Source organism: Typopeltis vanoorti, chromosome 4 (genome assembly GCF_054136105.1).
Source record: "Typopeltis vanoorti isolate ZY-2024b chromosome 4, IOZ_Tvanoo_1.0, whole genome shotgun sequence".
NCBI lineage: Eukaryota > Metazoa > Arthropoda > Arachnida > Uropygi > Thelyphonidae > Typopeltis > Typopeltis vanoorti.
The window spans coordinates 160,770,691-160,793,799 of NC_143552.1; positions in this window are offsets into that span (position 1 = coordinate 160,770,691).

Sequence of the window (23,109 nt, forward strand, 5' to 3'; positions counted from 1 at the left end):
CTTTAATGAAAGAAAATTCTCTTCTAATATTATCATTAATACTGCACTTACTTTTCGGCATTATAGGGGTAGAAAACAATAAAAATTATAACACACAAAGTATTGATCAAGTAAGATACTGTTGTATCAGAAGCATGGGAAAAAAGAACATCGCTATTAGTTATTATTAGTTAGTTATATTATTTATAATATTAATGATTATTATTATAAATAATAAATAAATAAAATTTATTATCAACATTGTACTAGAAATTGGTACTGAAAATGAGATAAAATCCGTTTATTCGTTTTTTCCTGAAGGATACTTAAAAAAGTGCAACAGAATTATCTCGGGAAATTTTTATAAAAAACAGGACGAATGGAAACCCTACTCTGGGGTCTACCTCTTTTCTGCCTACCTAATAGTGATATTAGTTAGGCAAAAAGATGAGACCAGATATCATATGGACATGATTGTCAACTAATCTAGCACTGGATAATTCATTAGTACCTAAGACTAATAAAGAATTTTAATGCAGACTGTCGGAAGATACAGGTATATGATTTGAAGTTTCCAGAAGCTCACCTGCAGCCTCTTTAAAGCCTGTAATGTTTAAACTTTCAGCAACAGTAAGAAATGTGGACAGCTGACATTGCAAGAAGTTCACTTCACCCCTATATACGAAATTCACCATTGCTTTCAGATCTGCAAATTTTATGTTCTTGAGCAATGGGATGATTACAAGAATTTTCAGTGAATAAATTGAGGGGGGAGGATAATTGCATGCAGATAATACTATCCTGTAAGCCTTTAGGTTCTTACCAGGGCCATCGCCAGATTAGGTCTTGCCCCTGATGGATTATAAGACAAAAATATAAGAAAATCTCCAACTGCTATTTTGTTTTTATTACAAGAGAAACACGAATGCAAAACAAATTAATAATATTAATTAAATGTTTGCTCTATGGGGATATCACATATCGCACAAAAAAATTGTTTATAAGCTCTTCTAAATTTAAATTATAAGCTATGTCCGCCTCTATCAATATTGTTGCTAGACCAACCAATCTTTCTTGGATCATTGCTGTTTGCAAATAATTTTTAATCAGTTTAAGCTTGGAAAAACTTCTTTCCTCGCTTGTTACGCTAACAGGAATTGTTAGCATAGCGACTGTGCCTACCACAATATGGCTGAATGAGCGCCCTTATTAAGCCGCACCGTGAGGCAGGCTGCCTCTATGCTACACCCTATCGATGGTACTGGTTCTTACCATCACATGCTAAAGTTACATCCACAAAAGCTTCCCTAGAAAGCAACTGGTTAAACACAGTAACATACTGCTGTGGTGATTGGTCCATTTCAAACAAATAGTCTGAGATCCCATCCTTGTGAAAAATTAGGCATAATTATTCAATAGATGGCAGCAGCAATCAGATGTTATATTAACAATGGCAGATAGTTTAATCAACCTGCACATGTTGAGTTAGGCTTAGCAATAAGAACAAAATTTCCAAAACTTTTATTGGGCAATTCCTTAAACCAAATAATAGCTTCATATAACTGTTTCCTCTGGAAAAATATCCTCAGAAATACAGTTACTCTAAAACTCAAATCATTGTAATCAAATGTTGGACTATGTCAATATATACTGCCACACTTGTGTAGTTAAACCTAGCAACACTGCATATTTAGATAGTAGAAACTTATATGAAAATAAATTTTAGCAGTTATTAAATAATAAAGGCATAGATATCATATAGACATAATATCAATTGTAAAACTTTGAAAAAACATATAAATAAATTCTCTTCACATATGGAGGTCCAAACTTTCCCCTAAATATGACAAATATCAGTTAATCTTGAAGCATTAAGCAACATTAAAAATAAAAAACTTCATGTCATGCAACTAAGGTTTGTGTTTACTCTAATAATTGTGTTTACTCCAGCTGGTTTTCAGGAATAAAAATCTTAAGTTTCTGGGAGAAAAAATCTTGTTGCTTCTGTTTAGTTACCTTCAGTTGATAAGCTATTATGAAGGATCCTCATGTTCTGTACAAGTTTCAGACCTTGATTGTTGCTAATTAAGGTAATTGTTAACATCACTCTCACAACTTAGTTGTAGAGATGCTGGCATAAAAGCAAAGGAATGCACACCACATTACTGTAAATACATATATGTGGAAATAGAGTATGGTTCTTAGTTAACCAACTGACAACAATTTGTGCATCTGTAATTAGAGCATCTGAGATCAAATGTGAATAATATCATTAAAAGGTGGAACATTGTGAAAAGAAATCCAAGAAACAGCCAGAAGACTAACAGAAATGGATAAAATAATATTGAAAAGAGTTATGCACTCCTGCTGTACACTGTGAATTCTCTCGGCAAAAAGTATAGGATATACCTGATTGTACCACAGCTATTGAAGCTTGCAGCTAAATATTACATATAGACTAATCTGGATATTCAAGGGGAAATTGCGATGTACATGCCAAATATCACCCCCCCCCCCCAAAAAAAAAAATGTTCAAGTTCAAATTGCATAGTACTTTGTGATGGAACAGTAGGCCAATGGAATGTACTGTTAATAATTGGTGGATTTTTATATAGATAGAGTATTCATAGATATTATATCTTAATATTAATCCTACCATAGAGAATGATCTCTGTTTCTAACAATTATTTTTTTAATTCTGAGTGTACCTATATGTTATTATATGCACAAGGGTTCACTCCAATTGGTACAATGATCTTAACTCTTTCTTTCAGAATCCAAATAATCACTGACTCAAGACCAAAATACAAAATAAACACATTTAATATAACAAAAACAATATATATACACTTCAAACAAATATTACATAACTAACTACAAATTAATTGGATCCAAGGCCTTTTAAAAATAAACTTACACTTAAGACTAGACTAAACACTTTGTTTGCACAATCACAAAATGTTCATAGCCAGTTTCTTTCTTTGTCAAGGCCCTTTTCAATAGATATATGATTCTATTCTTCATTTTTACAGGATCCTTTCTCATCACTTATGTAACACACATTAATTCTTCCTGACTTAATTCTTTCTCTTTTCTTCAGTAGAAATAATAGTCAGATCTGGCGTCCTTAATACAGATGAAACTTCCTAATCAGAGTTTTCTCGAACATTCCTTTAGAACGTAAATAGCAAATTCTTCTTTTATTCACTAAATGCTTATTGACAGTCTTAACTCTTCCAATTAAAAAAACTTACAGTTCAACAATTCCCTTTTCGGAATCTACTATTAATCTTTCAGTTAGTGTTTCCTCCAATATTCCGTTTAAAACGCATATAGCAATATTTTCCTTTTATTTATCCACATTAAAACTTCTTCATAGTTCCACGATTCCTTTTTCGGAATATACTATTAATTTTCTTCCGACTGTCACTTAAAAAAACTTAAGTTCCTCCGAACCTAAATATCTGCCGGCCTGTGTTCAAAATTACTTCCAAACGCTCTCTTGTTTACAGCCGTACCCAGATAACCGAACGCTTTCTTGTCAGCTGTCAATCACTCATCGAACTTCTCGGCGAGCATGCGCACTCCGTGGCAAGCGAGAAACTAAGTACTGTATATAATGGCTGACACTTTGTCTCCGTTAGCGATAAGAGCATGTCCTCATAAAACACAACTTTTGATAATTTTAAATTACAATAAAATTTGTTTAAAGTAACACAATTATTCAACTCCGGTAAGTACATTATTTTTACAGTACTGTGTATACAGTTAAAGTATATAATGCACAAATTCACTCTCCAAATCAGAAGAATGATTGCCCAGAAAATAGAGGGGGGGGGGATAGAAGTTATTTTCCAAAGTATAGTCCAGTGATTTTCTGCTATAGTTTTGCACTGACTCGATAAAGCTGGTTCTTAAAATACCTGCACTAAAAATATGGTGCAGGTATTTTCATCTTATAATTTTAAAAAAATGTTAACTGGTACATTATATAGGAAGTACTTTTCTTTGTGCTAGTCATCCAATCTTCATAATAATAATGTTAAACAATTCCAAAAATAATATTATTATTATTATTCCTGACACCTCCAACGAGTCCAAAGACTCATCGCGGGAGGATACCTACAACTGTCTCACCCACTATGAATCAAAGTCCAAACATGCACTGAGTGACTAACTACCACCATTTCATGCAGTGTGCTGTCTTTTGTGCAGCACTTCAGTTGCACAGATCCATTCATTGTGCATTTGTGTCTCTAACAGACTGAAGTGAAAATCACATAGAAACAATGAAGTCAAAAGCACAAAGTTTAGTTTCCATGTTGTTCTAAAAAAAAAAAAAAATTTTATTGAAATCAAAATGAAATATGGCAAGTGTGTGTCTACAAAAGGACACACCCGTCACACATCTTCCCTTAGGCTGCCTTTCATTCATGGTTCACCACAAACCTACACACACATAGACCAATGCATGCACAAATATTCATTCCCGCCCCATCCAGCACAAACACTAGGAGTCTCCGACATGGAGCCCTAACAGTTTGCTCCAATGAGTAGGTGCTGACTAAGGAATATTAAATTATTAGCCAAACATTGATAAAAAAAAAATGGCTACAACAACAACAACAAAAAAAAAATAACAGTTCACAAGATTCTCCACAATAATACCAATGAAAGCAAAAAAGGGTTACAAGAATAGAACATAAGAAAAAATAGAGCATTACATAAATACAACATTAAGGCAATCGACAACCCTCCTGCAAAATTAAGAAGTATACTTAGCTCATCCAAAGATCCCCTTCCTTACCTTGTCCACCCAGCAGTTTACAAAATTCACAACACCTGAAACCTGCCCTACATAAGTGAAACAGGGCACAAAATTCCAACAAGAAAAGACTAACACAAATGCCACATTAAATTCCTCTGCTATGGTGAAACAGGTTTGTCAGACGATGCATTTCACAGAATCAGCTGGAAAAGTGCCAAATCCCTATACCACACCTAAACCTGGTTTGAAAGAAAATTCAAGGAAGTTTGTGCAATGCCGAATCTCATCAAGAGTGGTGGTTTTGTAATTCCAAGAATCTAGAGGACCCATCTACAACCTGTATAGCAACTAGAACATGAAGGCAGAACCCCGAACACATGAAAACCTTAATATCTCTAAGAGGTAGAGATGTGCTTAATGTAGTTCCACTATAAAACTTTTATTTTATTTTATTTTTTATCATCTATAAATTATTATACTTATTATTATAAATTATACACAAATAAAAATTAGCAAAATATTTTATTTTGTTAATTTTTATTTGTGTATAATTTTTTATTTATTATCATTATTTTTTTTCACCTGAGGTCATGGCAGCGTAAACGATTAACAAAGCATTTAGATTTATCTTACTTTTGCGTAGCTTGTGTACTGTGCATATTTGTATTACCCTGTATTCCTATATTCCTTGTATTACCCTGATGGTAACCTGCAGACAGTGGTAAAAATAGCAAGTGTTATTTTCGTAATTATAAGTAATAACTCCAACATGTGTTTGTGTTGTCATAAATTCTTCACAATGAATTGTTTACTGAGGTGGTTATTTTTTTCACAAAAGCCACTTTTTTTTTTTTATTGTTTTGTACTAATGTATCTTGTGATATTATTGCTATTGTGTGCTTGTATGTTTAGTTTTGTGCATTTTTCTTTTTTCTACAGTTGATGTATCTGTATTAGGAATTAGTTTATTTTTATCATAAGTATAGCGCTGTACTTTTTTATGCTGGGCAGATTGTTTTTTGGGATGGGGGGGGGGGGATATAGGTATTCATGTGAACAATTTGTATATTTTCTTCTTGGATGTCTCAAACAAAATAAATTTACCTGTTCAGTTTATAGAAAAACAGGATGAACAGGATTAAAAGTTGCTTTCCTCCTGCTAAACAAGATTCTTCTATCCCCCCTCCCAAAAAAAAAATCATTTAACAATTAAAAAAAATGAAAAAAAGAAAACATAAATTAGGACTAGTGGCACATACAGGCAGGATTCCAGAAATTAAAATTAAAAATGTATTATTTTCTTTGCATAATTTACACTTTTTTTTTTGTTTGTTTGTCTCATTGTGAAATACCATTTCATTCATCCTTCAAGTTGTGACTGCAAACAAATTTATTAAAGAAGTTTTGTTTTCAGAGAGTTGGAAATGAAACTTCTGGATCTGAAATCTTTAATTCAAACACTACAGCATTTCCTTTTAAAGAATTGCAAAAACATTATTATTATATTATTTGACACCTCCAGGGAGTCCAAAGACTCATCGAGGGAGAGTGTGCCAACAGCATAGAACGATTTGCAATTTTAGTTGCCGGTTTGCTCTAAAAGTCATAATGTAAACAAGTCATCTTCACATTCTTTCTTCTTTTTATCTCCATTAAGGTTCAGAACTTTATTTTTCTTTCTGGAAAACTACGGAAGGATGAACAGTAATTAAAAACTCAACCTGCCATATCTTCTTCCTTCAACAGTTCTGTCATCATTGTCGTAAACCAATTGATAACTTAAATGCTTTTCTTTCTATACGAGACCTCATAAATATCCAGTGTCGAGTTCCAAAAATCCCCTTTCTCTCACAACAGTCTTATAGTGTTCTTTCCATTCAACACGTGCTTACACTTCAGGTTTCAGTTTGTCATAAAGCGAGAAAAATGAACTGCTATTAAGTGTTATAGTTACTGTGCTTTACTTGAAAACAGTAAATCTCTGACACTTATAGAGAAAACAAGTAAGTTCTTCATATCATAAATACATTTAAATTGAATTACAGTTATTTCCAATAAATAAATTTAATCAAATTAATCCATTCATTTAGTCTAATTTTAACAGAATATTTTGAAAAAATCATGTTGAAGGGGAATTTCTCCTGCCATCCAAATCCTCAGATTTATTAGAAATCGACAACAGACTTTATCATAACTCATCTGTGATATCTTTAATGCCAGTTGTCCAGAATTGTAACGAAATGAACGATATTTAATGTACGCTTTTAATGCTTTTTTTTATTTTAAAAAACAGTTGTACTTGTCTCGCAATATAATTTCATCAACAAAATAAACCAGTAATTATAAATACAAAAATTAAAATTGGCAGAGTATAATTAAATACTGTAGTATATTTCAATCTTTCCTCATCGGAAAGATTGAAAGTCTGTGGGCTACAAAAACTAGTTGATGGGCATAAGAGAGGAGATATCATAGAAGCATATAAGTTATTATTATTATTATTTCGGGCGACTCCAGGAGTCCTTAGACTCATCGAGGGAGGCCCTAAACATCATGTCCACACAACTATGCGATTATATTCTCACAGTATCTATCAGACCTTGTCTTGAACTCGTTCACCGTCATAGCACCCACAACACACTCTGGCAGCTTATTCCACTCATTTACCACTCTAAAAGTAAAGAACCCAGCTCTTACACCCCTGCTAACCACACTCTTTCCCAGCTTCCATAGGTGTCCCCTAGTTCTCCCACCACCAGTCCTGATCTCAAAAATATCCTCTGAATTAATCCTGTAGAATCCCTTTAGCAATTTGAATGTCTCAATCATATCTCCCCTCCTCCACCTATCAACTAGTTTCTGCAACCCACAAATCTTCAACCTGTTCTCATATGGTTCATTCCATAGACCTGTTATCATCTTAGTCACTCGCCTCTGGATCCTCTCCACCTCCTCCCCATCAAGAAGGAACCGAGGTGACCAAATCTGGGCACAGTAGTCAAGATGAGGTCTTATCAAGGCTCGGTACAGAGGTACAATAACTTGCTTATTGTACCTCTGTACTGAGGTACTAAGTTACTAAAGGGGTTTTATAGGATTGATACTGATGACTTTTTTTCTGTATGGTGCAGGAAGGGAGAGAACGAGGAAACATCCCTGAAAAATTGTAAGAGTGTGGTTAACAAGGGTGTTAGGACTAGATTTTTTTTTTTTTTTTTTTGCTTGGAGGATGGTGAATGTGTGGAATGTGTTGCCAGAGGTTGGTTGTGAGTGCTTCGTCTGTGAATGAGTTTAAAGTAGTTTGAGTAGAACTGATTATCGACCTAAAAGTGAACTATTGAGTTTATTTAAATACAAATGCAGAAGTATTAGAAATAAGGGAGATGAAATGGTTTTGCTGATTGAGTTTATTTGCCCCCAAATTGCTGGAATAAGTGAAGCATGATTGAATGAAGATCATGTCATGATGAGAATAAAAGGGTACAGTGTTTTTCACAAGGATAGGAAGGGAGCAGGGAGTTCATGTTCCTTAGTAAGGTAATTATGTCCACATAAAGTAGACATGAAAGAGGGACATAGTGGCAATAGTTTTGAGGCAGTATGGTGTAATGTGGAGGTTGATAGGAAGACATTTAGTTGAATGTTGCTATAGGCTAGGGAAGGTGGTGATGAAATGTGTCAACAACTTGGGTTAGTGAACAAAGGAAGAGTGATTATTATGGGCAATTTTAATTATAGCGGTATAGATTGGAATGAAGAGATATCATTTGGGTATAAGGAACATGAACTTCTTGAGATACAACTATCTCGGACAGCATTTAAAGGAGGGCACACAGACTGAGAGTTTTAGATCTGATCACTTCATTAGAGGATGTAATTATAAGTGGGGTTTTGCACTTTTCTTCAGTTAGTGAGAGTGATCATGAAGTGATATGTAGACTTCTGCGAGGAAAGAATATATGTGGAAGTACAAGGCCGTTGATTAGGATAAGCTTAGAAGATTGCTTGGAGCTATAGCATGGAATGAGGAATTGAGTGGTAAGGAAATAAATCCTGCTTGGGAACTGACAAAGAAATACATAGGTTGGTCGATTGGTAGAGCCTCTGCTACTAATGGCTCAGTTAAGTAAGTTTGAGTGCGGTTAGTTGTTGGAAGGGGACCAATCGTTCAATGCTGTTGACACACTCTCCCTCGATGAGTCTTTGAACTCCCTGGAGGGAGCTGTCAAATAATAATAACAGCATCAGTGTCTGAATGTATTCCAAATACATACAATCATGGATGTATTCCAATCATGTAACTGATTAGTACCATTATGAATAATGGTACTAATCAGTTACATGAAGAATATAAAGAACAAGTCAGGAAAGTGATTCAGTAAGGACAATAAAAATGCAGTACGAGAAGAAATTGGCAATTCAAACAAAGAAAAACCCTAGATAGTTTTTTAGATATGTGACAAGTAGAAGAAAGAATTATGGTAGAATGATAACTGCTGCAGAAGACTTGTTGAGGTATTCAGTGATCAATTTATAAGGGTATTTCATCCTCATCAGGGTGAAATCATGAGGGACTTAAATGTAGAGGACTGAGGAGAGGATGTCTTAATTGTGAGTGAGCGAGCAGGAGGTATATGAAGAAATAAATAAACTTCATGTCAATTAGTTGATAGGATATATCACCACACATCCTAAGGGACTGTCAGGGAATTGGCAGTATCATTGGCATGCCTGTTTAATAAGTCTTACAATAGCACTGGTTCCAAAGGAGTGGAAAAAAGTGTAAAATTGTTCTACTACATGAAGATGGTGATAAGGCTGTAGTTAGAAATTATAGTTTATCTCTGTATCTCTCTGGAGAATCTTCCTTTTTCTTCACTTGTTCTTTCTATATGTTGTTTTAAATTATAGTCCATTCTGTATATCTGGAGTTGTGGTGAAGTTACTAGAGAGAGAGAGAGATGGGTGAGAAGTAGGATACAGAAATGGGTTGTTAACAGCAGTATTCTCTGTGGTTATCAGTAAAGGGAGATCATGTTTTTACTAACTTATGTACTATAACAAGGTGACAAAAATACCTTGGATAGGGAAGATGCATATACAGTAGTGTGCTTGGATCTTGCAAAAGCTTTTGATAGACTGCCACACAACAAACTGTTAAATAAATTGAAACAGGTGTGATTCGATAACAGACTTCTGAGTAGGATCAGTGACTGACTGTCAGATAGATATTAGAAAGTTGTATATGGGGGTGCAGTATCTCAAAAGAGGAAGATCACTAGTGGCATGCCACCAGAGTTAGTTTTGGGATCATGGTTGTTCAATTTGTATATTAATGATATTGGAATTTGTTTAATTGCTGATATGCAATCATAATATTGAATATCAGCAATTATATGCAATATTATGATATTAATCATAAATGAGCAGGTGAGTAGAACTGTCACTTGGCGATGTTGCAAAATGTATGGTTTTGAAATTTGGTAAGCAACGATGTGATGGAAAGTATACTCTTGGGGATAGTTTAAAGGAAGCAGAGGAGATCTTAGAGTGGTGGTCAAGGACAAAGACCTGAAATTCAGGAGCCACATTGCACAAGTTAAGATGTCACATCAGATAATAGCAATGATGCGGAGGACCTTGACTTGAAAGAAAGAGATTATGATGCATTGTATAAGGCCTTGCTCATGAGGATATGTTAGAAAGGGTTGTGAATCTTCCATAGAAGATTCACAACAGTGATCTCTGGAATGTGGAGTATGAGGACAGATTGATATAATGTAAATTACAAAGCCTTGTGAATAGGAGGAGAAGGGGGTGTTAAATAAATAAATTTCATGTGATGATACAGCATTTCCCCCTTTTTACGGGAGTTCGTGGAAAAAACCCTGCAGTCCATGCCCAAGACCTGCTAACTTGGCTATGGCTGAGGAAGATCCTTAAGCTCATGTCGTTGATGGGAATCGAACCTCGGACACTCCTTCCCCAGACATGATTGCAAAGCCACTAGACTAATCGCACGTACAAGAGGATGTTGATGCGAGTTGTTTAGAGTAAGGGTTATCAAATGATAAACAAATTATCAAATGGAGTGCAATGTGCTGTCATCTGCAGAACTGAATTTGGTTGGAGGTCAACTGAAGTAGGTCATTGATATTGATATATAGAAGAAAGAGTGTTGGTGAGAGAACAGAACCTTGTTGAACCCAGGCATTAGTTGAATGGTGAGAGGATAAGCCATCAACCATCATACATAGTGTGAATCCAGACAGAAAGCTGGCAATCCAACTGTAGAAGTCCTGAGACAGACCGAATGATGGAAGTTTGCAGCCTTTGTGCCAGACCCAGTCAAAAGCTTTGGAGATATCAAATGCAACTTAGATTTGTCAAACTTCTTTATGGCATTTGTCCAGAGATGGGTGATATATGTGAATAGTTTTCCTGTTGATTGACAGTAATGAAATCCATACAGGTGGTCGTTTATTAGCTGGGTGCCTTGAAGTTAATGTAGAAGTTGGGAATTGATGGTTTTCTCCATTACTGTAGATAGCACTGAGGTGAGTGAGATGAGGCAGTAGTTAGATGGCAATGATTTGTCACCCTTCTTAGGAATGGATTGAATATATAGGTCAGTTTCCTGGCTGTAAGATAGAATACCAGTGGAGTAAGAGAGTATATACACCAGGGGTGTCAATAACGTCGATCGCGATCTACGGGTAGATCGCAAATTTATTTTGTCTCACTTTTCAAAATAATATATGTGTAGATGAGTCCGAATACGATAAAGCAAATAAATAACCTATTTTGGGAGAAGTCGAAACTTTTACACAGATCTTTATATAAATATGAACGTTTATATAAAGAAAGTGCTGAAGCCCTACTACACAGACCAAATTTAAACCGCAACGATGTTCTTACTATTCCTGAAGTATGAGAAATTGTCATACAAAATTGTGTAAAATCTTTATATATATATATATATTTTTTTTTTTTCAGTTATATTTAATTTACTTCTATAACACGTTACTGCACGCATATTGAGATCCCATTGTAATCATGCGCCCTAACTGTATGTTATTCCTAGTATTGTTTAAACTACTGTACCGATGATGTCCTAAGATACTTGGGATGAAATATTTTAAATAGTGATGTGTTTTTAGTGATGATATTTATCAAATAGTAATCTATATTATGGTTCTATTTAAAATTTACTTTAATTAAAAACTTAAATATTTTTTGTACAATAATTCCAGTTTATAATTCAATTTATATTAAATTGAATTTTATTTCAACAGAAAACTTACAAATAGTTAAAAATATTTAAATTTCCCACTATGAGACTTGTGGAGTGTACTTGGAAATGTATGCACCCACTTTGGGTTCGCTTTGATGCACTGTATAAACATAACACGTGAAGCTCGAAGTATAAACGATGGCAGTATTATAAACTCGGTTGTTTGTTTTGTGCTAGTGCTCTGTTACAAGTTTAAAAATTGAAGTTTAAAGTGTTTTAATATAATTTAAAATTTTACCATGATGACTACTAAGAAAAAAGCAAAGACATCACTATCATCAAGAATGGAAACATGATTATTTGTTTATTTTGATCAAAGACAAATGTTGTTTGATTTGCAATTGAAGTGTTTCTCTGCCGAAAAAAGGGAACTTGGAACGACACTTGAAATCGGTGCACAGCAGCTATGAAACGGCGTGTTCACGTAACGATTTACGAAAAGTCAAAATTCAAGAATTGAAGAAAAGTTTGTCATCACAGCAGTTATGTTTCATTAAAATATTGTAATATCGAACTCAGAGACAGCAACAACTGCATTGTTAAGAGTGAGCCATATTCTTGCCAAACATAAGAAACCCTTTAGTGATGGTGCAATTTTTAAAAAAGCATTCCTTGCAGCAACTGAATCGTTTTGTAATTTTGAAAATAAATCAGAAATAGTTGCTGCTATCAACGAAATACAGTTGCAAAACGAGTAGAAGAAATAAATTCGGATCCAAAGGAGCAACTAATGCAGGATATTAAGAATTGTCAGGACTTTTCACTTCAGTTGGACGAATTTACTGATGCAGTTGACATCGCCCAAATGATTATTTTTATTAGAATGGTTTTTAAAGATTTTTCTACTAAAGAAGAATTACCATCGTTCCGTTAAAGGGGAAAACACGGGGTGAATATATATTTACCAGTTTTAAGTTACAAGACCATTCAACTGCCTCTTTATAAACTAGTGTCAATTACCACAGACGGAGCACCAGCATTAATAGGTCGTCGCAACGGTTTTATCACGCTATGTAAGCATGATGAAGATTTTTCTAATTTCTTACAGTATCGTTTTATACATCAACAAGTGCTGTGTGCTAAAGTTTTAAATATGAAAGAAATTATGAACGTAGCTTTCAAGATTTCCAATTCAATTCGGGAAAAAATTCTGCAAAGGTGCCTTTTTAAGTTGCAAATGGAAGAAAGTGATAATGAAGGACCTTCTGAACTGCTTATGCATACTGATGTCAGCTGGTTAAGTCAGGGCAATTTTCTTCAAAGATTTAGGGATTTAATTGAAAAAATTAATTTCTTGCCGATAGGGGCGACGAATACAGACAGTTAAAAGATAATATTTGGCTATTGGATTTAGCATTTTTGATATGATTATTAGAATGGTTCTATCAACGCTTTTAAAGAAAAATTGAATCAACTGATAGTGAAGCTTGAAAATAACAGTTTATGTAATTTTCCGAATATGACCGCACAATTAAGTAGTTCTGCTTTTGCTAATTTCAACAGAAATAAATATATTGGTGAAATTCGGAAAGTAATTGCAGAATTTGACGACCGCTTTCAGGATTTCAAGAAACTTGAGAATAATTATCTTCATTAGTTTTCCATTTGATACCAACTTAAACTCAAAAATAATAGCAGAAACCTTTCCTCTATTTTCGATGTGCATATTGTTATGCTAGAAGAAGAAATGACAATAAGAAATGATGTTTACGTCAAAGCAAGGGCACACGAAGAGAGAGATTTGGGAAATATTTACCGGAATCCAAATATCCCAACTTAAAATGTGCGGAAAATATTTATACTTGTTTTGGTAATTGTGACATTAAGTCAAAATATCGTACCATATTAGCATTCGAGCATTTGGAGTCATGTTTGAGAAATGCATTGACTAATTGCACACCAAATTACGCAAAAATTGTGAACTTGTTGCAGTGTAGAATAAGTAATGCTGGTTCATCAGGAAGTTCAAAGTGAAATGTTTATTTTAATCACTGTGGTTAAAAAAAAAACACTATTCTTTTAAGCATTATAACTAATTAATATCTGCTAACGCCTTTTTATTCCGTATATAGGGAGTAGGCGAGGCCGTTTTATAGCCCCTATCTAACTTTTGGAGACTGGGTGGACAGTTCAGTCTCCACTGGTGCCCGCAGAGAGATAGCTTGCCCAAGGCTATCACTAATTAAGCGGCACACAGTGAAGAGAGAGACTGCTCAACAAGTGCCACCATCTCGTTGAACCTAAAACTCGTATTTAATGTCTGAAATAATGTGAGTTGATTTTCTTGAGTTTACAGGACGAAAAACTCGAGTTTCCAGGAGAAAAAGCCCGCTTGCCCTTGCCAGAGATTGACTGACTCGGGAACTGGTCGAAAAAAAGGCTTAGAAAAATTTCTTCTGGTCGCCGACTAGATTCGAAACCAAGAAGTCTTCCTTCGTATGGTTAAGCGTCATGGTGTGTGTGTTGTGCAAATGCCATCCACTGAGCTACACATGCTTAATAATAAATAATATTGCGATAATTTTTCTTTGTCTAAACATAAATTAGAAATCTTATACCTTATACTCCAATTTTGAAAAAGGTAGATCGCAGGTATATCTGTATGGACAATGTCGATCTTATGCAAACATTAGTTGACACCCATGGTATATACAGTTCTGGTGCAGAAACCTTCAGGACAATTGGAAGAATGCCATCAAGACCAGGAGACCTTTTTATGTCTGATTTAGACAATATCTTTTGGATCTCTTTCTGACAAAAGGATATAGGTGCATTGTATATTGGACAGCTGGAATTGGAGAGCATTTACCATTGTCAGTTATGCATGGATTGAAGGCAAAGTGTGAAGACAGAAAATTTTTTTTTTCTTTATGTGATAATGCAATAGAGCCATCTCATCTGGGTATACTAGGGGCGGGTATAAAGGACTGCTGCCATTTGGCCATGCTGCAAGTTTCCTGCTTTTTGCTCTTTCAAACTCTTGGAAGTGTTGATAGTTTTCTTGCATCAATTTTGGGCTTGAGTATGAGAATGGAGTTCTTGATGTAAGCCTGTGGTATGCTTGATTTTTCATTTGTACAGCCTTGGCATTTTGGAAAACTAAGGATTAGTTTGGGGACCGACCGCAGTTCAGAGTAGTGTGGGGATTGTATATTTTCATGCCAGTGAGGATTACTTTGGTGATACATTCAGTGCATATGTTTGGGGTTTGAAGACTGGAAACGATAGTTTACTCATGGGAATGAGGCATTGAAGGCTGACCCCCTTGGCACTGTTATAATGCCATACAAGAGTAGTTTGAAGTGGCTGTGTAAACATTGTTGCAGGAGGGAGGAGATTAGCACTAGATTGTGGTTGGAATTACCCAGGAGGCTCACTGCATTCACTGTGTATATTTGGAAGGGTCATTGGTGAGGAAGCAATCTAGTGCAGATTATCTGGTATTCCGATTGGCATGTGAACAATTTGTTTAAGGTCATTAGTGATGGCAAATGTTTCAACATCTCTGCCTGCAAGATCTCTACAACTGGAGAAAGAAAACTAGTTGGTGTTGTGGATGTTAAAATCTCCTAGGAGCATGATTTTGCTGTTAGGAAAGTGACTGGAGAAAATTTTTAAGGAGAGGAAATTAAAGTGCTCAGAGTGTTTGGTAGCATTAGTGGAGCCGTAGAGACAGCAAATGGATTTGACTGAGTGGATAAGGGATATTTTCAACCAATGAAGGTCAAAGTTGGGCAATTCCAGGTTGGGTGCTCTCTCGCAAGGTATGTCAGAGTGGATATATATACAGGGTGTTCGGGATAAATTTGACATATTTATAATTAATTATATTTTTCCGTAAGTTACATGTATTAACACACACTTCTCTTCATTTAAAAGTTTGGACCCTTCTTCATTCATATACAAGATGTCAGAAAGGATGGATAGCTGGAACCCACCTGAATCATGGAAGAGAATAACTTGTATCATGATGATTCGTGCCCGCCATCAAAATAAGGATATTACGACTGCTGCCCAATGCTCCCTGAATACAGTAAAAACAATCAGGCATGAACTAGAGACTTGCAATGGTGACTACGAGGATGTAGCAAGAAGAAAGATCCCTAGCAGACGATCTGATTGCGTTCGTACAGCAGAATTCCTCGCAAATCTGCAGGAACAGGTGTTGAAGAACCCTGGCATTGGAATTCGGGCTTTTTTCGTGGAGTTGCTAACTGTAGTCAAGCCCTGGATAACAAGGGTAGCCAATGGTAGGCCGTATGTATGGCAGCAGGATTCGGCCCCTTGCCACACCTCTGGGAAAAGTCAAAAATGGTTGTCAGAAAATTTCTACGACTTCACCAGTCCAAATGTTTGGCCTCCAAACTCCCCAGACCTTAACCCCATGGATTATTTTGTATGGGGCGCAGTTGAAAAAGACACCAATCGCACTTCCAGTAATACAAAAGCCCAGTTAATGGATAAAATTAAAACAGTTTTTGCTGCCCTTCCCAGGGAGACTGTAGCATCAGCTTGTTCGAGGTTCCGAAGCAGAATTGAAGATGTGATCGATGCTAATGGGGGTTATTTTGAGTAAATCTTGTTGATAGTATTGTAATTAACTCTGCCTGTAATGTTTTTTTGTCAATTCATTAAATTTAATAGATACAAAGAAGATTTTCTTTTTCCTTACGAAACTGTCAAATTTATCCCGAACACCCTGTATATGTGCAGACTCCACCCTTGGGTCAAAAGGAGTTAAAGAGTAGTTTGGAAGATTGAGATGTATGGTGATAGGGGGAGGTGAGATTTGAGTTTCTCCCAAAAAGAGTAGGTGGGATTTGGTAAATTGAAGATAGTAATGGACACTATGAAGTTGGAGTTGAGGCCACATATGTTAATGAAAATGGATTAGATTTTTCATAGAATGGGAGAGGTGGGGGTAAAACAAGAGGCCATTGCTAGAAACTGTAAGGGGGGGTGTGAGGAGAAGGTTCTTTCCATTGAGAGTGGTACATTCACATAGCCTGAGTGCATTGTGAATGTAGACGCATTGAATCAGTTTAAGGCATTGTCGGATGAGCTTTGTAATACGAGGGTGGTCTGAAAAGTTCTCAGCCTCAACAATAGATGGCAACGCTATCGGCACGATTTTTTTTTCTAAGTTGGTACATCTCATAACCATTCATGTAAAATTGCAAGTCATTCTATCAAGTAGTTTGTTTTATTTTGTACAGCTGTCTGAAGCAAAAGTGTTGTCTGTATCCCTTGAAATGGATAAAATTGAGCATCGTGCAGTTATTCCTTGTAAAAGAAGGTTTAAGGTAAAAGAAATTCATTGGAAGTTTATGGACACTTTTCTCTTTCGTTTTCGACAATTAAGAAATGGACTGCTAAGTTTAAACGTGGCAGTACCAGCCTTGAAGATGATTCACGTTAAGGACATCCAAAAAGTGTAACAGTAGAAATCATTGATCAAATGCACGATATGGTATTGGATGACTACCAGTCAAAGTGCGTGAAATTGCTGAAACTATAGGCATTTCAAAAGAACGTGTAGGATATACTTCAATATAAAGAGCTAATAAGCTTAATTTCGGAGATATAAACATTATTTAAATTAAGGGGATATTAAATCCCACATTGTTTTAAAACCGAATAAGAAACTCAAAGATTGGAATCAGAGCGTTTCATGCCGAATATAGTAAACTATAAAAGTATCGGCGATCACTAGCGTGAGCTAATGCAAGTGACCCAAGTATGTAGTACAAACTCGGGCAACTCGCAGCAAAGGTGGTAAAGTTCTGATCGCTATTCTTAGGCATTTTCCATAATGTAAAAACACATTTCCTAGGAAATGTATGCTGTTATTACATTATGGTGGGAGGTCACTACCCAGACCGGTTTCAGCCTTTTTTGAGGCTTCATCAGTGAGTAGCTAGACCAAATTAATACCAAAGTGTATAGCGAAAAGAACTTATATACTCTGCTATACGAGTTTCCAAACAGGTGCAACCATTAAGTTACTTAAATATAAAGAGCTAATAAGCTTCATTTCGACGATTATAAACATTATTTAAATTAATGGGATATTAAATCCAACATGGTTTTAAAACCAAATAAGAAACTCAAAGATTGGAATCAGAGAGTTTCATGCCGAATATAGTAAACTATAAAGTATCGGCGATCACTAGCGTCAGCTAATGCAAGTGACCCTAGTACGTAGTACAATACCAGACAATAACATGTAATATGTAATGCAATAATAATGTAATAATGCAATAAAATGTAATAATGCAATAAAATGTAATAATCTAATATCTAAATGCAATATGTAATAACAGCATACATTTCCTAGGAAATGTGTTTTTACATTATGGAAAATACATAAGAATAGCGATCAGAACTTTACCACCTTTGCTGCGAGTTGTGCGGTATTGTACTACGTACTAGGGTCACTTGCATTAGCTCACGCTAGTGATCGCCGATACTTTATAGTTTACTATATTCGGCATGTAACTCTCTGATTCCAATCTTTCAGTTTTTTATTCGGTTTTAAAACAATGTGGGATTTAATATCCCCTTAATTTAAATTGTGTAGGATATATTTTGCGTGAAGAATTGCAAATGAAAAAGCTGTGCACAAGATGGGTGCCGCGCTTGCTCACAGCAAATCAAAAAGGCACTCGCATGAAAATCTCTTAATAGTGCTTGGAGCATTTTAACGAGAATGAAACTGATTTTGTGCATCGATTTATTACTGTGGATGAGACTTGGATTCACCATTACACACCAGAATCCAAAGAGCAGTCAAAATAGTGGACAGAAGCGGGTTGTTCAGTGCCAAAGAGGACAAAGTCGGTTCCATCAGCAGGAAAGGTCGTGGCATGTGTTTTGGAATGCTAAAGGCATTTTGTTTATTAATTATCTTGAAACGGATAAAACAATAACTGGGGAATATTATTCCAATCTTTTAACCAGACTAGACGAAAAGACCCCGTTTGCTGAAGGAAAAAAACATCATCTTTCGTTTCAATGCATCTGTCCACAAAGTTGTTTTGGCAATGGGAAAATTAACGGATCTCCACTATGAATTGTTGGAACATCCATCCTATTCTCCAGATTTGGCTTCCTCTGACTTCTATCTCTTACCAAAACTAAAACACTTCCTAACTGGTGGTCAGCGTTTTTCTTCGAATCAAGAGGTGATTACAGCTGTAGAGGGATATTTTGCAGATCTTACTGAGAACCACTACAGGGACAGGATAATGGCTCTGGAGTATCGCTGGAGTAAATGTATTAGTCTTAAGAGAGATTATGTTGAAAAATAATTTTGAAATAAATCCATTTTTGTATTGTTAGGCCAAAAACTTTTCAGACTACCCTCGTAGTGCGTACCTTCCATGATGAGGCTAACTCCATGGAAGTCAGATGTTAGTAATATGTCCAAATACATTAACTTCTGTTGCAAAAATTGCCTCCAAGGACCATTCTGTCTTTATACTTTTTAAAACCTTATTAGTCACTCTTGCAAACCATAACTATAATTCAAATTAATCAATTCGCTTTCTGTTTTTCTTCTTAATAATCCAGCTTTCATATCCATACATCGCTACTGGAAATACCATTGCTTTGACAATTCTGACTTTCATCAACTTGAATCTCTATTTTTCATAATTTTTGTTAGGTTTAACATAGCTTTCTTTTCGCCATGACAATTCTTTTAATTTTATCTTCACACTGACAATCATTTCTGATTCTGTACCCCAGTAAATCATAACTTTCAATGATCTCGGTTTTATCTCGTATTCTCATTCATCTCATTTATCCATATACGGTACTAAAGTATTATAGGTTGATCAGCCAAATTCTTGTATGGACCCAACATTAAAAAAAAAAAAAAAACTCCCTTTATCATAAATTCATCTAAATTGCCAGGCACCATAACGTTTGTTTTGCTGATGTTTAAATTAAGCCCAGCTTTGTGGCTTTTCCTCTTAACCAATAGAATCAACTCAAGATCTTCCTTGTCTGCGATATATGGGTTGTATTATCTGTATATCTTAAATTATTTATTTTTCTACCAGCAATCTTAATTCCAGCTTGGGTTTGTCTAAGTTAGCCATTATCATAATTGCTAACTTAGATATTGAGAGTACCTCCTGCTACCTATAAGTATTAAAAAGATGGGGTGATAGTATACAACCTTCCTGAACCCATTTTTCCATTCAAACACTGTCTGTTTCTCCAAACACTGTTTTTATTGAAGTTTCTCAGTGGTAATACAGATCTCTTATGAACAGAATTAGATGCCCAGGTATTCCCATTCATCTCATTACAATCCAGTCTGTTGTGATACACACAAAAGCTTTTACTCTTCATGCCAACAACTATAACATAACATGAATTACATGTGTGTACTACTTAGTCTTTTTTTTTTCACTTCAAATATTTATGATATTAGTTTACTTGTTGCTTGAACTCATTAATTCTAAGTTGTTGTTGTCTTTGTTTTTTGTTTCACTCTCCTGATGAAGTGGAATGACAGAAATTTAGTCAATAACAACATTGTTCAGCAAACATTCTCCATGCAGAATATGTGCTGGACTTTCTCATTCAAATCTAAACAGCATTTTCATAATATTTGGAAATTCAACTAGTATTTTTAAAGAAAATTTAAATATTAATTTCTAAAAAATCTGTAAAAAAAATAAATAAAAAAGTACCAGAGCACTGACTCAGTGTATTCAGGCCTTAATACACTGCTGCAAACAGTTGTTCCATCTTAGGATCCTAAACCGTAACTTATCAACTGAAATAATGCAAATTTCTTGATTTTCTGAGTTGAGTTGAGGTTGAAAAAGGTTATGCATCAAAGATCAACTAACTCAGAAACTGACTGAAAAAAAGCAAAATAAGTTACTGTAATTAGAGATCTTTCATCTAGCATTTGAAATCATGAAATGTAGCTACAAGGCTATACAGATTGTCACAAACAAACCAACAGTTTAATTAAGAGGGAGATGTTAAATCCCGTTTTATTTTATAGCCGGGTACGAAACTCGGGTCGAAATCCATCGACATCCGTAAAGTTTCAATGCCGAAAAAACTATCGGCGGAATCAAGTGTAAATGATCACTTGGATAGTACAACACCAGGGCAACTCCATGCAAAGGTGGAGCAAGATCCCTCACTAACTTTAATATTCTTTCATAATGTAAAACCCAGCTCCTAAGAGATGTAAAATCTCTTAGGAGCTCAGTTTTTTTCCCAATGGATACATTGAAACTGTGGGCGAAAGACCGTCCATCTCAGCGTTGGCTCCACTCAGTGATGGCCTTCCACCCACCACCACTGAGCAGAACCGCTCATATTCCGAAGAAAAGCATTCACCGAAAAAGCCCCTCAATGGGCAGTGCTGGACAACACATTCCCCGGAGACTCAATTTGCTCCCTTAAGGCAAAAACCTTAAGAGAGCTAACTCATATTAGAAATCTCACCAGTTGCAGCCTTATGAATAAGTAAAGCCGTCTCTAAAAATTCGGACGATCCCTAGGCCACTCAATTTTGGGCGAAACCGTCCATCTCAGCGTTGGCTCCACTCAGTGATGGCCTTCCACTACCACCGAGCAGAACCGCTCATATTCCGAAGAAAAGCATTCACTGACAAAGCCCCTCATCGGGCCGTGCCCGAAAACACTTTCCCCAGAGACTCAAATTGCTCCCTTAAGGCAAAAACCTTAAGAAAGCGAACTCAAAATAGCCCCACACTGGTTTCAGCCTTATGAATAAGTAAAGCCATCTCTAAAAATTCGGACGATCCCTAGGCAACTCAATTGTGCGTGAAAGACCGCCCATCTCAGCACTGGCTCCACTCAGTGATGGCCTTAGACCCACCACCACCACCGAGCAGAACCGCTCATATTCCGAAGAAAAGCACTCACTGACAAAGCCCCTCAATGGGCCGGGCTGGAAAACACTTTCACTGGAGACTCAAATTGCTCCCTTAAGGCAAAAACCTTAAGAGAACTAACTCATTAGCAATCTCACCGGTTTCAGCCTTATGAATAAGTAAAGCCGTCTCTAAAAATTCGGACGATCCCTAGGCCACTCAATTATGGGGGAAAGACCGTCCATCTCAGCGTTGGCTCCACTCAGCCTTATACCCACCACTACCACCGAACAGAACCGCTCATATTCTTTTCCGAAGAAAAGCATTCACCGACAAAGCCCCTCACCGGGCCGTGCCGGAGAACACTTTCCCCAGAGACTCAAATTGCTCCCATAAGGCAAAAACCTTAAGAAAGCGAACTCATATTGGCCCCCACCGGTTTCAGCCTTTTTTTTTTTTTTGAAGCTTCATCAGTCAGTAGCTAGACTAAATTAATAACAAAGGGTATAGCGAAAAGAACATTATATACTCTGCTATACAAGTTGTCAAAAAGGTGCGCCCATTAAGTTACTGAAATATATAGAACCAATAGGCTTCATTTCGGCGATATAAACATTTAAATTAAGGGGACATTAAATCCCACATTGTTTTAAAACCGAATAAGAAACTCAGATTGGAATAATCAGTTTCATGCCGATTATAGTATAATAAACTATAAAAGCATCGGCGACTACTATTGTGAGCTAATGCAAGTGGTCCAAGTACGTAGTACAAACTCGGGCAACTCGCAGCAAAGGTAGGTAGAGTTCTGATCGCTATTCTTGGTATTTATCATAACGTAAAAACACATTTCCTAGGAAATGTATGCTGTTATTACATTATGGTGGGAGGTCACTACCCAGATCGGTTTCAGCCTTTATTGAGGCTTCATCAGTGAGTAGCTGGACCAAATTAATACCAAAGGGTATAGCGAAAAGAATTTATATACTCTGTTATAAGAGTTGTCAAAAAGGTGCACCCATTAAGTTACTTAAATGTGGGATTAAATCCCTTAATTTAAATAATTATTATTTTATTTATTATAATAGAAGTTATAACAATATTTTTCATCTTTGCAGTCAACATTCTTATTCGAGGCCACATTAAAAGTCAGAGGCACATCATCCATATTAGTTATCTGAGAAAGTTCAAAACTG